The sequence below is a fragment of the Mauremys mutica genome, chromosome 17, assembly GCF_020497125.1.
Source record: "Mauremys mutica isolate MM-2020 ecotype Southern chromosome 17, ASM2049712v1, whole genome shotgun sequence".
In the NCBI taxonomy this organism is placed as follows: domain Eukaryota; kingdom Metazoa; phylum Chordata; order Testudines; family Geoemydidae; genus Mauremys; species Mauremys mutica.
Window position 1 is genome coordinate 14,804,631 of NC_059088.1, and position 12,683 is coordinate 14,817,313.

At 52.6% G+C, this 12,683-nt stretch overlaps 1 pseudogene; it reads right to left on the reverse strand.

The window, feature by feature from the left end:
• Positions 1-3,521: 3,521 nt before the first annotated feature.
• Positions 3,522-5,966, reverse strand: LOC123351765 (annotated as a pseudogene).
• Between the last annotated feature and the right edge of the window lie 6,717 nt (positions 5,967-12,683).

Consider the following 12,683-nt stretch of genomic DNA (forward strand, 5'->3'; position numbering starts at 1 on the left):
CCAATGTTCAGAAATGGCAAATCAGACCCAAAAAACCATGAGACTTTTTCCAAAACCCACAAGTTTTCGCAAAAAATCCTGAGCTATTTTTGGAAGGACGATACTGAGGGGTTTGGTGTTTTGGTTTCTGAACTCCCCCTGCCCCGGCGTGTGTGTCAGACAGTGACTGTGCCCGGCTCTCCCAGACGTACAGAGCAGGTGACTCTGGCTCTCCTGGCTGATGGGTAGAAAGGGGCGTCTAGCTTCTCCCCAGACCCCCACATTATCATTAATTACTTTTGTGCCCCCTGCCCAGCCCCCATCTGCCCCTCCCCCAAGTCCCACAGCCCCTGCTCCTGTGGCTCTGGGGGAGGGTCTTCTCCCCTCTCCCCCTCCCCTACCCAAACACTCCCTTTCCTCCTGAGGGGAGGGGGGAGAGAGCGGCCTGTCACCTGCAGCAGCTCTGATTGGCTGCCCTTCCCCAGGAGGTGGGGCAGTGGGTATTTCTGATGGTGCAACAGTGACACCTGGTGGCCAGTCTGGGTAATGTTTCCTTCATTAGCCCAGCAGTGACTCCCTCTGGCTAATTCGGGTAATGCACAGCGTGTATTTTCTAAGTGGAACAGCAGTGACTGTGCATTGCATGTTACTGCTGCTTCATTAAGTAATAAAATCTGAATTTTGAGGGGGAGAACTGGGAGCCAGGACTCCTGGTTTCTATTGTGAGTTCAATGTCTATAGTTGTGCTATCTTGAGCAAGTCACTTATTTTCTCTGTGCTTCACTTTTCTTTCTGTGAAATGGAGATCCTGCTCCTTTGAGGTCTGAGAAAGAAATCCCAATAGCTCCAATGGGAACAGCGCTGTGCCCAGAGAGGGATCACAGGGTTAATTCATATCTAGAAAACTGTATGGTGACAGGCTCAGGAGAGAATAGTTCCGCGGTCGGCAACCTTTCAGAAGTGCTGTGCCGAGTCTTCATTTAGTCACTCTCATTTAAGGTTTCGCATGCCAGTCATACATTTTAATGTTTTTAGAAGGTCTCTTTCTCTAAGTCTATGATATAGAACTAAACTATTGTTGTAAGTAAAGTAAAGAAGGTTTTTAAAATGTTTGAGAAGCTTCACTTAAAATTAAATTAAAATGCAGAGTCCCCCGGACCAGTGGCCAGGACCTGGGCAGTGTGAATGCCACTGAAAATCAGCTCGTGTGCCGCCTTCGGCACCCATGCCACAGGTTGCCTACCCCTGGAATAGTTCATTATTAAGCAGTAATTATGGGGCTGTGGGAGCAAGACAAACAGTTCATAAGAGAGTGAGAAATCGTGTGTGAGGGGAGGACCTTATTTTTGTCTTTTGATTTAAGAACAAACCTGAGTACGTGGCTGGGAGATTCTTCCCCTGAGCACTTTCCAGTCGGGGTGACTGACGTCTGTCATGTGTGATTCGGTGCCTCTCACACTCTCTTTGCGCTGTGTGTGCAGTGGGTTTGTTGTGGGAGGTGTCACAGGCTGACCGGCCCTTTAAGGCAAACCAAGCTCAGCCTGGTCTGTGAGCGAGCAGCGAGCCCCTCGCTGGGGGTGATAAGGCAACTTAATGATCATTGGTGACCCCAGCTGGGCCAGGGCCAGGAAGAGGATACAAGGGAGGGGAACCCAGGGAGGGGCAGACCCGGGAGAGAGGAGGGGGAGCCCTGGGACCTGAAGTCCATGAGCGAAGGCAGGTACCAGCGGGAGCTCTCTGCTGCCATCTGCTGGAGGGCAGAGGGACTGAGTGAGGCCGTAGCTCATTTACATATCCACTGTGGGTGGTTTGGGGACATCGGGGTTAAATGCGGCTAGTTCTGTAGTTGGGCTGATGGGCTGGAGAGTTCTCTGCTGGGAACCAGCTGGGCAAGGCCTGAACCGTGGCTGGGCTCAGGGTCTGCGTTCACCTAAAGACTCTGGTGCAGGCTCCCTGTCCCAGCTGCTGAAATCACGGTAACAGCCCCAGAACGGCTGAGTGGCGGCGGCTTTAGGTTTAAGGTCCAATGGACGTGTCCCCGCACAGGTTTAAACCCACTTCTGACATCATCGTAGCAGGACGGGGGGTCCAGCCCCAGGGACCCTGATTCTCCTGCAGCCACAAACTGTGAGTGAGGGGCTGGGAGGCAGAACAAACTGCATCAGCCGCTCAGGGGGCAGCTGGTCGGGGCTGTGACAGATGCGCCCTGAGAAGGTGCTGAACTGTAAATATTTGTCCCAGCTCAGCCCGTCCTTCCTCTTCCCTCCGCCAGCAAAGTTCTTCTGTTTAACCCTCTGGTGACTGTGCCGGCGGGTGGGTGCAGATTTGCCCAGCAAAGGTGCCCAGAGCGGATACGGGTTCCCAGGTTACTGGGTGGGGCCTCGAGACACAGTTAAGGAACTGCAGAGAATCCCCTCAGGTAAAGACCCCACCCTCCTTGCTGGCGACGCTGCTGCTTCAGGGTTTTGCTTCTTTTCCTCACAAACACTCTACGGCAGCATCCCCTCCCTTCTCGTTAAACTCCCCAATTAGTGACACTCGGAGGGAAGAGCTCCTGTCTAGTCAGGGCAATGCCCTTAAGCCCTGGGCCTTTAGCAATGGTGAAATTCAGAGACTCGGGCTCTTAGTCCGGATTAAATGCAAGTTTATTATAATTGAAATATTAAATCATTTCTACAAGACAAGAGGGGCCCATTCTGGGGTGTGACAGGATCACAGAACCGGACCTCTAATCATTATGAAAACAAAAGCAACAAATCAATGGGTTATTGGGGGAAGGCAGAGGCTGAGGCACTGGCTGCACATATGGCCAGACCAGCTGCAATGTATCGGAGTCTCCAATGGCTCAAATCATCGGCTCTTATAATAAACTACAGAATAGGCTCCCCCTGAGAACAGCAAATCAAGGGGCAATAGACGTCCATAAACGCAGCATCAAACACTAGAGCCTCTCTCCGCACAAACTCACCAGCCGTGAATGGGGGCACAGCCCAGCGTATCAGTGACAGCCACACTCAGCCAGGTAATTGTCAAGCAGCCCATATGGGTTTATCAGCCGGACACATCTTGACCCTTCTCCATTTAAAACCAGGGCCACTCACAGGATTAATAGCACAGCCAGACACAGGGGCTTCCCTGCACAAATCTACCTTTGCATAAGGGGCTGGTTAAACCTATGAGCATAGAGGCAGAATTACAAGGATTAGTCTAAGCATTTCTTAATCTATTATTGTCTCAGAGTAACACGTGCTGGGAGACGGCCCTGTTGCGCTAGGTGCTGTACAGACACAGAACAAAAGGATGGGCCCTGCCCCTGAGAGCGACAGTCTAAGACTAAAAAGCAACAGAGAGTCCTGTGGCACCTTATAGACTAACAGACGTATTGGAGCATGAGCTTTCGTGGGTGAATATCCACTTTGTCAGGTGAGTGTTCTTGCGTCTGATGAAGTGGATATTCGCTCACGAAAGCTCTTGCTCCAATACGTCTGTTAGTCTATAAGGTGCCACAGGACTCTCTGTTGCTTTTTACAGATCCAGACTAACACGGCTCCCCCTCTGATACTTGAATCTAAGACTAGACCCAGCAGGCGGGTGCTCCAGGCAGACGGGGGAGCACAAGGGAGCAGGGAGATGGTTGGGATAACGCAATGAGCAGCGCTCCCAGAGCTCCAGCCATGGGCCATTGTCGAGGGATCCGGAGGGTCCATGGCGGGGGTGAGGCTGAAGGAGGCGTTGGCAGGAGGTCAGTCCGGGGGCTTTGTGGGAGGTTACAGGCAGCTCCTCCCCAAACAGTGGCAGCCTGGGGGAAAGTGTGAAAGCCTCTGTGCCCAAAAGCCTGTTTCCTTTGCCTTGGGCCCTGCAGTGACGAGGGAGGAGTTGGCACCGGGGGGTCGTCTCCCAAGTCAGGTCAGGATTTAGGGTTTTTACGATTGTGTCTGAGTGAATTTACCCACATGCCCAACGTGGCGCCTGCCCAGGCTGCAATTTCAGGGCACCGGGAACTGAGAAGTGGAAAATCTGTGGCTAGAACGAGTCATTGCTGGTGTCGCTCCCTGTCGTCTCCCCGTGAAGAGTTCGATGGGCTCTGCCCTGGTCCTGCTCTCGGCTGGGGCCTGAAATAACCATTCCCTGAGCTCCCTGCAGAGAACGCAAGGCACTGGGGACCCTGCGGAGCTTTATCACAACGGGGCCTCGTTCGCTGGGGAAATGAAGAAAAAACAAAGAACAGGGTCAGTCAGGATCCCCTCCCCCCCGTCCATTTTATGGCTGAATAAATTCAATATGTTACGGTGGGTGGGAGACCTCAGTGGAAATGGGGCTCAGAGCTCAGTTGTGGTGAAGTTTCCAACCTGATGCAGAAAGGCAGCAATTTCATGAGACTTTGAGCTCCGAGCTCCAGCCAGGTGCTGATGTTTCTTCCTTTCAAGGGGTGCAGGTGTCTTTGTCTTTTTTCTCCTAGTTTGAAATGGCTTCGTTCATAACCACCTCCAGAACTCGTACAGCATCAGCAGCAACATCATCCAGGAAACTATTCAACATTAAGTATGTGGTAGGGAGAGAAACTGCTGCAGCTGCCAGAGAACCTACCACAGCACCTACCACAGGAATAATTTTTAAAAAAACTGTAGTATATTGCACTGCCCCAGTTCCGCACTTGGTCAGTATCTTAATTACAAGATCTTTTGTTATTTCCTCACACAGTGGGGACTTTATAACGGCCTTCAGCTCTGCAATGGGCTTGTTATGCTGTCTAGCAAGAGCAGAGAGAGAGTTTTCATCAAGGCCGAAATCCCTGCAGAACCCTTTCAGGGACGTCACCAGCATGGCAATAACACAAACAATGGAGAGACCCGGGATAGGAATAGCAGCGACTGCGCATGACGCCAAACTTTTCAGCCATATCTGCCTTTGCAGCTGTTGTTTTTTCTTCTCCAGGATTTCTTCAGAAGCATTGGACAGGGATTGGAGAAGAGCGAGTCTCTTGTGACTGGGGAGCTCATCCACTAGCACTCCCTGCAATTTGGGAAAATCGTACTTGCCCAAGTCCCATCTAGATACAAGAAAAGCCCGTGGGGAGGCCACCCGTCCTGCTTTCAGGCATTTGATGCAGTTCTCTCTGATGGCATCAAGGATCCAACTCTCACTGTACTGAAGTGGCCTTTTCGTGGCAGCATTCCTCTTCTCTAGGATTCCTGCCGCGTTATAGTTTTATTTTTCATTTGTCAAATCCTGATCCACCTTGGAGCGCACAAAGTAAAACTTCTTCCCCAGTCTCTGGATCTCCTGGGCGAGTTCAATATCGTGGGATGTGAAGCGGGTGCAGGAGATGATGATGAAAAAGTCGTAGCGGCTGAACTGCACCTGCTTGAGGTACGTGTCTGGTTTAAACCTTGGGGCCCCGATCCCTGGCAGATCCCAGTAGATTACATTTGGGTATTTAGGATGTCGGTAAGCAGTGGGCTCCATTGTCATTTCTTCCACTCCTGTTTCAGCAGCATTGTCATCTTCATCCTGCAGTCTCCGGATGGCATTGACAAAGGACGATTTTCCGGAGCCTGTCTCCCCCGTGACAGCGATGTTGAGAGTGATTTTATCAGCCATCTCCAGAGCCTCTTTCGCTTTAGCAGCTGCTTCGGTGAGGTTTCCTTTCCCAACAGCAGCCTTCAGTTCTTCCATATCCTCTTCAGGTATCCTGGGAAGCTCGTTAGCAGCCATGGCAGCTCCAGTGCACTGCTCAGCCTGCCTTCGAAAGACAATGAGATATTCCATGTACGGTTAGTTTAGACAGTTGATAGACGTCAGCTCACATGTGAAGGTCCAGTGGGAGTTTGGGCAGGAAATGGGAAAGGTGGAGTTAAGGTGACACTTTCCACTCAGCTCAAGCACATAACCTTAACTCTGCCCCCATAGGAATGCCAGGAGAGACACCTCCTCTGTTTTTCTGGGGATGGAAGGGCCCACACAACGTGTGACGTGAGGAAAGGATTAGTATTTTCCCAACAGGAAGCCAAAGAATTTCCTTAGAGAAAGAAGAAGTTTCCCAGGAAGTGCTTGGACTGGGTAATGGCTCCCAGTCAGCCAGCAGGGGCCTCTCCCACCCTGCAGACCACAGTGAGTCCACAGCGAAGGGAGGAAGAACCCCAGACCCCTCAAGCCTGCTGCTCTCTACACCACCTCTGATCTAGAGCAGGAGTCTGTTCCTAGCGCTTCCAGGAGAGCCAGAGCGGGTGGGAGAGGGGACTGGGTGACTATCAGGGGCTTGGAAGAAGGCAGGGGCATTTTTCTCCCTTCCTGTGTGCATGAGGGGAGAACCCCCACTGGGCCTCAGTCCCGTTGACGTTAATCACTCAAAGGCGCTCTGGGGATTTGAACTGTGGAAGGTTCCTCCCATTCCCGGACTCTCTCAGCTCATTGACGTGCCAGCCGGGGACTTCACCGGAGCCCTGCAGAGCCCGTAGCCTGAGCCCAGCTCTTCCTCCCCACTCAGTCCCGTCTGTTGGGCTCCCGCTTTGCTGACTTTTGCAGTTTGTGTGACAGGCTAAGTTGGCCTTTTGTCACTTTGGACATGCCGGACTGTGTCATTGGGGCCAGCGCTGATGGCCGGGGGACAGTGCCCCCTACTGAGCACAGGGACCCCTAGTGCCGCACTGGGGCATTGGGGCCAGCACAGACTGTGAGGGGAATCCCACCCCACTCCTTTCAGAACAGCGCTGCCCGTCGAGCTCCCTGCCCCTTCCTGAATGCCCCCCACCTGCTCCCTGCAGCACAGCCCCCCCCGAGGAGCCCCCCCACCCTCCTTCCTTGCAGCACGGCACCCGCTGCTGAGCCCCCTGCCACTCTCACTGCAGCCTGGGGCCCCCTACTGAGCCTCCCAGCAATACCGCGCTGCCTGCTGAGTCCCCCCCCCCCCCCCGCCCCGGTTCCTATCCATGCAGCGTGGGGCTCTCTGCTGCACCTAAATAACCCCTCCCTGCATGAGTCCCTGTCCCATCCCTGCAGCACGGCAGCCTTTAATGACAGTTGTAGCCACCACTGCTCAGATTTCTCTCCCCGGCCCTGTTACAGCTACACACTGGGAACATTTCACAGCAGGACCATTCACCCGAAAGGATAAAATGATGTCACAGAGCTCATGGATTCCAGGACTTTCAGAGACCCCCGGGACATTTTCCGCTTCAGCCCTGGGCCTGGAGGGGGCCGGAGCTTTCAGCCGGCCGGGGGCCCCGGAGCTCTGAGCTGCTGCAGGTGGTGCCTTAGGGCCCTGAGGCAACGTGGGCCCTGGACCTGTCAGCCGCCACAGTGCGGGTGCTAGACCCCCCCCCACCCCCCACAGCGGGGCTCAGGCTCCCTTCCCCCCGCCCCATGGGGCATGAGCTTCAGTCACCCCCCATCAGCCCCTCCCCACATTATTTTTGGTTATTGCCTGCGACCTGTCTGTGACTGTTACTAAAATTAACCGTGACAAAATCTTAACCTTACCCCCACCACACTGTAACACAACGTACAGGAGAGGGGAGGGGCCCTGAGGAATCACAGGGCAACCGCGTGGCCTAGTGGTGAGACCCCTGGACTGGGAGTTATCCCTAGCTCTGCCACTGGTCTGTTGGGTGACCTTGGGCAAGTCACTTCCCCTCCCCGTGCCTCAGTTTCCCACCTGTATAATGGGGAGAATGATGTAAATCTGATTGAGATGTTGTCAGAGTCTACCCTCACTTGAAACTGGGCGGTTTCAAAGTGAGGACCCGCATGTATTCCCCCACCCTAAAATCTTAGGGTAGGTCTCCCCTTCGGCTGCCACCACCCGGTCAATTCCGTGGGCCGGGACACCCCTGTTTCCCCCCTTGGGAACACAGATCAATTCACAGAGGAGGAACCTCCCCCCTCTTCCCTCTCTCCCCTGCTCCGGAGACAGAGGTGCCTGGATTCAAATGCCTTGAATCTCTACACACAGGGAAGCAGCCCACTTCCCCCTCCCCTTCCCCTGAATTTCCCCAAGGGAAGGAATTAACCAAGTCCAAAGAAAAGAAAAGAATTTATTAAGAGAACAAAAAGAAAGTACAGAATCTCTATGAGCCCAAGCTGGACACTCATAGGGTATAACCTTATCAATCTCTGGAGAGAATCCCCTCTCCCCCTTTTCTCAGTAAAAGCAATATCAGCAAACAGGAATAAAGCATTTCCTTTAGCAAACACACAATTGCCAATATAGAAATCAAATCATAAGACTAATTCGCCTTTCTAATTAATACTCACTATTAATTAGTAGAAACTACTCCAGGAGAACTTGGAGACATGACTGTCCTCTGTTAGATCCAAAAAACAGTTCTCACACAGACAAAGGCTTCCCTCCACAGAGATTTGAAAAAATCTTATCTCTGATTGGTCCTCTGGTCAGGTGGTCACCAGGTACTACATGTTAACCCTTTACAGGTAAAACAGACTTTAACCCTTAACTATCTGTTTATGACACGCCCCCCAAATCGCCAACAGTGGGAACTACTGGTGGTGATTTCCTCCTAGCACTGTAACATAAACAGGTAAACAAAACACATGCACTATTACATATACTACTAAGTATGTAAACAACAAGATATTTGACACTGAAGAACACTTTGTATGCATTTGAGCGGACATACTTGGCATTGTCCTTGCCCATCCCCTCCCAGTGGAAGGAATGTTTTTAACCTGTTTTTGCTTTGTTGACCCCAGAATGCCCACTGGGATGTCAGGGCCCAAGCTTAAGAGCTTGTCCCAGTACTTAGTTGGAACTACCAACTGTCTTTGAGGATGCTGGCCTTCCTGGTGTCCACCAGAAAGAATGTCCTTATATAAAAGTCCTTGTTTTACAACAAACTGGAATTGGGTAGAAGAGCTGAGAGGCGGTGGGTTGCTGCGTGCCGCCGCCCAAGCTTTGTTAAGGCTGTCATCGGCTTCCTGCTCTGTGTGGAACTGTTCCCTTGAGGCGGGAGACACCAGTTCCTCTGGGAGCGATGTAGGTGATGAGGTTGTTTCCATTGACTGTGGACCGCTGTCCGCTGGTGCACAAGGTGATATTTCAGGCTCTGGCTGAGCCTCTTGGGTAGAGTTGTCTGCTGCTTCTGCCAGTTTAGGCCCATTGGCGCCTCCTGGCGGTGGAGTTGCAAGCGCTGGCATCAGTGCTGGCGCTGGTTCTGCCGCTGGTTGCTTTTCCAGTTCCGGTCCTGGGACTGGATGTACTATGGCTGCTGTAGTTGTTGGCATGAGATCCGGTTCCACCACCTCTGTCTGGGTCTCTGGTAACACAGACAGGGTCCTGGTGGATGGCTCAGGAACAGGGATGGGAGTGCCTGCTTGTTTGGCCTGGCCGCGGGTGACCACTCCCCCCCTCTTGGCCAGCTGCACATGGTTGGCCAAGTCTTCCCCCAGTAGCATGGGGATGGAATAATTGTCATAGACAGCAAAAGTCCACTTTTCTGACCAGTCCTTGTACTGGTCTTCAGGGATGGTGTACCCATGGCAGGTCCTTTTAACCTTTTTGAAGAAGGCCTTAGTGTTCTCACCTGCCATGTAGGTGGGAAATTTCTTGGGATGGGGAACAGTGCCTTCTGGTGCTGGCCACACCCCTCTGCAGTCAGTGAATTTTATGTGTGGCTTGCTGGTGTTGCTTTTTGGTGCTGGCCACACCCCTCTGCAGTCAGGGAATTGGGTTGCTTGCTTCCCAATTCCTAACCCTTTCTATTCCCGAGAGACTGAATAGAAAAGAAACAAAACCTTTTCATTTGCAAATGTGTAGTTGCTGTTTGCTGATATACTGAGAAGACCAAAAAAACTGGTTTGTCCTGTTTGTAGCACTTGCTAAGTACCTCACAGTGGGGGTCCTTTCTAACAAGCCTCCTAGAAAAACTTGCACCTCTTTCCTAGCTGTTTTTAAGCAGACAGAAAGAAAAAAAGGAGAAAAAAGAAAAGAAGAAGGAAAAAAATCCTTTTCTAACACAGCCTGTTAGAAAACCTTATGCCTCAGCTAAACCCAGCTGAAAATCTGTTTCCAAAAAAAACAATCTTCCTAATAAGCCCAGCTGACCGGCTGGTGCTACTTAGTACCTGCAGAAAAGTGTAGTAAATCCTTTCAGAGATTTGTATTCCCTGGCTTCAGAGGATTTCAAAAGACACAGGGAAAAAAAATCTGGCTGGAGGGTTTCTGTCTCCCCCCCCCAAACCTGTTTTCCCTGTTGGATGGGAATGTACTTTGTCGAGCACTTCCCCCCACCTCAGGAATCCTGAGTGGTACCTCGTATCACAATGGACGCAAGTACCGCTCCACAGGAGGCTTTGTAACAGAAAGCCCTGCAAAAAACTGAAAATACTTCTAACACTGAAACTGCCTCAGAGTGCCTCTGGTAGAAAAGCCTTGCCTCTCTCTCTGGGTCCGAAACACCACTGCCACCATGTCAGAGTTTACCCTCACTTGAAACTGGGCGGTTTCAAAGTGAGGACCCGCATGTATTCCCCCACCCTAAAATCTTAGGGTAGGTCTCCCCTTCGGCTGCCACCACCCGGTCAATTCCGTGGGCCGGGACACCCCTGTTTCCCCCCTTGGGAACACAGATCAATTCACAGAGGAGGAACCTCCCCCCTCTTCCCTCTCTCCCCTGCTCCGGAGACAGAGGTGCCTGGATTCAAATGCCTTGAATCTCTACACACAGGGAAGCAGCCCACTTCCCCCTCCCCTTCCCCTGAATTTCCCCAAGGGAAGGAATTAACCAAGTCCAAAGAAAAGAAAAGAATTTATTAAGAGAACAAAAAGAAAGTACAGAATCTCTATGAGCCCAAGCTGGACACTCATAGGGTATAACCTTATCAATCTCTGGAGAGAATCCCCTCTCCCCCTTTTCTCAGTAAAAGCAATATCAGCAAACAGGAATAAAGCATTTCCTTTAGCAAACACACAATTGCCAATATAGAAATCAAATCATAAGACTAATTCACCTTTCTAATTAATACTCACTATTAATTAGTAGAAACTACTCCAGGAGAACTTGGAGACATGACTGTCCTCTGTTAGATCCAAAAAACAGTTCTCACACAGACAAAGGCTTCCCTCCACAGAGATTTGAAAAAATCTTATCTCTGATTGGTCCTCTGGTCAGGTGGTCACCAGGTACTACATGTTAACCCTTTACAGGTAAAACAGACTTTAACCCTTAACTATCTGTTTATGACAGATGTCCTGATGTAAAGCACCATGGAACACTTCGGTGGTTTGATTATTACCTAGGCACAGTAGCACGGCACCTGCAAACCTAGGCGGGGACAACAGCTGTGTAAATGGCCACAAACTCCCACCGAGAACCATTTCTCTTTCGGTTTAAAACACTAGGAAGTTAAATAGCAAAAACTTCACGGAGGCAGAGTTCAGGTTGCCCAGGGAGAGCTCCTGCCCTTCCAGAGCCGTGAGTTCAGCAGAACTCCAACTTCTGAAAAGCAGGAAACAGAGTCAGGGCAAAGGCCCACATCACCTTAGCTCTGCCCCCTTAACTCTGCATTTCATGGTCTTCAGACATTTGAGTTTTGCTGAACTTGACGTTCTGGAAGGGCCCAAGGTGTCACTGGGCCCCTTTTCTCTATGTTTTTTTGCTGCTTAATCTATCCCTGCCCCCCTCCCTGCACCTCCTGACCTTCCCAAACTACTTCTGCGTCCTGCCTCCCTGCAGCACAGCACCCAGACTGAGCTCCCCGCCCCCAGGGCTGCACGGGGGGGGGGGGAGGGCAAGTGGGGCAATTTGCTCCGGGCCCCACAGGGGCCCCACGAGCCCTGGCCAAGAATCCCTTTCCTCACCCAGCGGCGGTCCGGGTCTTCGGCGGCACTTCAGCGGGGCGGGGGGGCCCTTCAGTCACTCAGGGTGTTCGGCGGCATTTTGGCGACGGGTCCTTCAGTGCTGCCGAAGACACGGAGCGACTGAGGCCCCCCCGCCGCAAGCCTGGGAGGGGAGGAGGATTAGAGCGGCGCCGGCATGCTCGGCAGAGCGGAGGTGAGCTGGGGCGGGGTCCCTGGGCGGGGTGAGCTTCCGTGGGGGGGCTCCCTGGGCAGGGTTAGCTGCAGAGGGTGGGTAACTGCTGCGGGGGGGCGGGCTCCCCGGGTAGCGGGCTGGGTTAGCTGCCGTGGGGGGCGGGGTTAGCTGCCATGTGGGGGCTCCTCTGGTAGGGGGGGCGAGTGGGTGGGGTTAGCTGCCGCGGGGGGGGCAGGGGGCGCAAGGTGGAAGTTTCGCCTAGGGCACGAAACTTCCTTGCACCGGCCCTGCCCCACCCCCCCAACTTCTTGCAGAACAGCGCCCCCTACTGAGCCCTCCCCCCACTCCATGCAGCATGATGCCCATAACTGATGCCCACCACCCTACTCCCTGCAGCACAACTCCACTAATTAACATGCCAGCGGCTCCCTGCAGTCCAGTGCTCCCAGCTGAGCATCCTGCCACGTTCCCTGGGGCATTGTGCCCCCTGTGAGACCACCAACCTCTCCTTGGAGCACAGCGCCCCCTACTGGGACCCTGCCCCACTCCCAGAAACACAGCACTGCCTAATTAGCCCCTGACCAGCTCCTTGCACCACAGTGCCCCCAACTAACCTGTGGAAGGCAAGTCACCCCCCATTACACCCTCATCCCCTCCTGGTTGCACCTATGGTTTAACAAGCTGCAACCCAGAAAAGAATCTCTCACCGTTAGTCCC